The following is a 4,743-nucleotide window of genomic DNA, read 5'->3' on the forward strand; positions in this document are numbered from 1 at the left end:
AATGACCCCATCACTAAGTTATTTAATTGCTTCACTTGCCAAGCTGAAATAGATTCATCACTGAAGTTTGGAAAATGAGATAACTTGACAAGGAAGCTGTCTTCCCTGTCGGGGAGCCAGCCAGTGGCATTAAACATGGTAGCGGAGGGCTGGGGTGGACGCCTGGGCTGGCGCTGGCTGACAGTGTCCTCACCAGGCCCCAGCTGTGGGCTTGAGCTATAAATACATTTAAACATCCTGCCAGGCTCTAGGCGCACATTGAGTCTGCAATTTTTTTGGTCAAAGTGATCATCTTTAAGAATGACAACTATGTTCATTTGCTTACACGGGAAAATGAAAATTTAAGAATTTTTCTGTAGCAGATATTTACTGGCTTGCCCCCAAGTGGGACTGAATCCAATTTCCCTTTTGCCTGCTGGGAAACACAGTTTCACCACACATGCAGTTCTGCTGAGCTGATACACGTGAAGAAGTATTTTATTTCACTTTCATTGGTGCTTTCCTGATGGCAGTGAGGTTGATCTTCTTTTATATGCTAAATGGAAACCGTCACTTCCTCTTCTTTGAATGGCTTGCTTATGTCTTTGGCCTGTTTTTCTACTTCTACTCTTTTTGAATTCCTTTTAGAAATTCTGTAGCTAACCATTGAATATTTCTTCTGGTCCAGCCTTTGACTTTTAACTTTATATGTGGTCTCTATTCTTTTTTTTTTCTCCATCATCAATATTTATTGAGCATTTACATTGTACTAGGCACAAAAGAACATACAGAAAACATTGTCCCTTGAGGAGCTTACATTCTAAAAGGGGGGAAAAATACAACTCTTTTAAAATGGAATTTTTGTTTGGTGTTTTCTGTAAAGTACTGAGGAAATATTCTGCAGGGTGAGCTTTGGGTATAAGTTAGCCCCATCATTATTTAAAGAGAGGAAGAGGAAAGATTTTAAAGGCAGACAATGACAGACCATTCAGGATTGGTAGGGTTTACAGGGAGATAAACACAATCTCATCAACTAAGGAGAAATGCGCTGCAGTAAAGAGGATGTAGGAAATAGTTGGTAGGATGCAAGCAAAGGAAGCAGGGTGGGTATCTTAGACATTGAGTGGAGCCAGAAAGATCATGCAGCCTTTTCCCAAGTACACGGCCACCAAATAGGAATGGTTGGTTGTTGGGGATCACAAATCAAGTCAAGATGGTGCCTGGCAGTTTGCCAGGAGGAGTGGTTTGTGAGGCAACGCCACCAAGCCATTAAGATGGTGAGGATTCCTTATTGGCTGACTACTGTATCTATGTGATGCTAATTGAGACAAGCTGTGTGTAATCAGTAAGGTATATATACCTCTGCTGCTCCGCAATAAAGTGGCTCCTGTTACCTTGGGTGCCCGCTACCTTGAGTTCCCGCTCAGTTCCTCCGTAATAAAGCAGTTCCCGCTTCAACCTTCACAAGTTGCTTGTCATCTCCCGGTTATTGTGCCCAGCCGGACAGCGGCAGTTGGTGACAAGACAGAAGGCTAAAAAATAAAGGTAATCTTGTGCACCTGACAAAGGATCAAAATTGAAGGCAAGCCATAGAATATCAAGAAATTCTTAAAAACCAAAATGATTTGGAAGCACAAAACTTTCAGTTAATGCTACCCAATGTCATGATGGGTCAAGAACATTGTGGCTTCCTAAGTTAGAAAATGCCATATACCAAAATTTTGAATGGAACACAATACTTTTTTTCCAATTAATCTCACCTTCCCCCAGAAAACAATTTTTTTCCCATTTTTTTTGGGGGGGGGAGGGAGGAAAGGGAACATGGGACACGGTTGAGAATGGTAATTGTATTAGTAGTATTCTTGTTGTTATAAATTTTGCATTTAAACTTGGTAAAAGCCCTTAGCTGCCAAGAGGGAATAAGGAATACATTTCCAAGAATTAGAATTTACTTTAGAGAAGTTTCAAAACCAAAAGACTATAATTTACATGAAAAGCTGTAGAGAAAGTAGTTGAAAAGTCCATTCATAAAACTTTTATTCCATTTACATGAACTTAATATTCGGGTTTTTAACAATTATGCTTGGATTGTTCATGAAAATTTCATAAGACATTAAACAAAGCTAGCCATCTTCTCAAGTTATTTCCCTATTAACTATTTTTGCAGCACATGCATATTAGGCAAATATAAAAAAAATCACAAAAGCAAAAAAAAATTAAAAGAAAGTATAAATACAAGGGGTTTGTTTTGTTTACTGCTGTGCTTGATATACATGAAGTAATGGATATCAAGCAATTAATTTTTACTGCATCTTTACTTTTATATTTGTTCTTAGGTTGTGTAAAATATTTAAATACAAATAAAATGTGTTGCAAAAATAATGAAAGCAAACATCAGGTAACTTTACAATAATGGAGTATGAACCTTTTCTGCCCTTATCCAGAGTAAATTGAGTCACAACTTTGTCTAAAGGAGCACTTCTGCAGCTGTAGTCAAAGTTGTGCACACTGAGATTGACTATTCCACAGAAACACATGATTCACACATGTAGGATCCATAGGATATCTGTTTCTACTACAGCCTCGTAAGTGCTCCAAGCCTTAAAGTACCCACAATAGCTACACCTGTGACTAGAACCAATGATCTCTTTTATTCCCCACCAGGACAAACCAATATGTAGGCAGTTTTCTTTGCTTAGACATGGAAGCAGTTTTAACACTGGCCCTTGAGAAGCCACAATGTACCTAAAGTACTATGCCAAACATTTATATCTCATATAAAAATTCCACATCCCCATATTGGCCACCTCAAGATGAAAACATAACTCCCTAAATGTTAACTGGCTCTACTCCCCTAACATTAAACATGAAAACCACATGGGAAATATAGAAATTCAAATAGAAGTAACATAAACCTGTCATAAATTGTAAACAAAAAACTATTTGTGGGACAGCATGGATGACAAATGGTCTACTGTGTAAATTTTAGAATAGAGGCAGACAAAAGTTGGAAGGGCGGTTAATTTTCCCCTCCTTCTCCTGCTTCAGCTTTATCTCCTTGGGTATCTGATGTCCACAATGTCAAGTTGTCTCTCAGTAATTGCATTATTAGCGTGCTGTCTTTGTATAATTCTTCACTTAATGTATCAAGTTCAGCAATGGCTTCATCAAAAGCTGTCTTTGCAAGAGAACAAGCTTTCTCTGGGGAGTTCAGAATCTCATAGTAGAACACAGAGAAGTTAAGGGCCAGACCCAATCTGATAGGATGTATTGGCTGCATTTCCTTTTTGCTGATTTCAAAAGCTTCTTGGTATGTTTGTTGTGACTGATCCGCAATCCCTTTCTTATTATCACCAGTAGCAACCTCAGCCAAGTAATGGTAATAGTCTCTTTTCATTTTCAAATAGAAGACTTTGGTCTTTGCTTGTGAAGCATTGAGGAATCAAGAATTTTTCCATCATCGCAGATATCTCTTAGCTCAGTCTCCATTTTCTCTCTGTATTCTTGAGCCATCTGCTGCTTTTTCTCAGCACCTTCCGTCTTTTGCTCAATACTTGAGACGACTCTCCAAGACACCTACAGGCTCCTACAACATTTTTATAAGTAACTGAAAGAAGATTGGTCTCCTCATTAGACAATTCAGCTCCTTGCTCAGTTACAGACTTCATGAAGGCTGCCATGTCATCATATCGCTCAGCCTGTTAGGCCAGTTTGGCCTTCTGCACTAGCTCATTTTTATCCATGACTGCATGTTCTGTGCCTGGAGTGGGTGGCGGTGGAAGGACAGGGGCTCAGTAGTCTCTGGGCGGTGGCAGCAGCTGAGACTCTGTCTGTGGTCTCTATTCTAAAACAGTTTCAAATTCTAATCAAGTCAAATTTATCAGTTTGGGCTGGGGTTGTGGATCAGTGGTAGAGCACTCACCTAGCTTGCGTCAGGCCCTGGGTTTAATCCTTAGCACCACATAAAAATAAAATAAAGGTATTGTGTCCACCTATAACAACAACAACAACAAATATGTATATATATATATCAGTCTTTCCCTTTCGGCTTTGGCTTTTTGTGGCTTGGATTTGAAGGCCTCTCAGATTCCTAGAGACATTCTTTTATATTTTCTTGCAATACTTTAAAAATATTGCCTGATATCACCATTTTATTGAGGTTATCCATCTCTCAGGTTATTTTTTTTTTCCTGAAGTGGTGTGAAGTAGGAATTTAAATTAATCTCCCCTGAGATGCCCAGGCAACACTTGCCCAGACCCGTTAAGACTAGTTCCCTCTCACCCCGTCCTGCCATTGACTGAAATGTCTACCATATACTAAATGCCATGGAAACCTTGTCCTGTTTCTGGACTTTGTGTTTGCTTTCATTTATATATTTGTGATTGATTTTCTAGGAAGTGCTCTTTTGATCGCAAAAGCTCTAGAATATTTGAGATCTGTTGGGCCAGTTCCACATGTCTTATTCTTTTTCAGACTTTTCTTAGCTCTTCTTGTGACCATAAATTTTAGAATGAGCATCAATTTTGATGATTGTTTTTTTTTTTTACATTTTCTTTTTAAAAATTTTTGTGGTTCTGGGGATTAAACCCAGGGGTGCTCTAACACTGAGCCCCATCCCTAGCCCTTTTTATTTTTTATTTGGATACGAGTTATCTTAAGTTGCTGAGGCTGGCCTCAAACTGTGATTCTCCTGCCTCAGCCTCCAGCGCTACTCTTTTAAAGAGACTCACCAGTGGGATTGGCAGGCGACTTGCTGCCCAGGA

The 4,743-nt window shown here is 39.2% G+C and overlaps 1 pseudogene; it reads right to left on the bottom strand.

Annotated features, from left to right (window-relative positions):
• Positions 1-2,998: 2,998 nt before the first annotated feature.
• On the bottom strand, positions 2,999-3,722 carry LOC113184925 (14-3-3 protein zeta/delta pseudogene; annotated as a pseudogene).
• Positions 3,723-4,743: the final 1,021 nt, after the last annotated feature.

Source organism: Urocitellus parryii, chromosome 9, assembly GCF_045843805.1.
Source record: "Urocitellus parryii isolate mUroPar1 chromosome 9, mUroPar1.hap1, whole genome shotgun sequence".
NCBI lineage: Eukaryota > Metazoa > Chordata > Mammalia > Rodentia > Sciuridae > Urocitellus > Urocitellus parryii.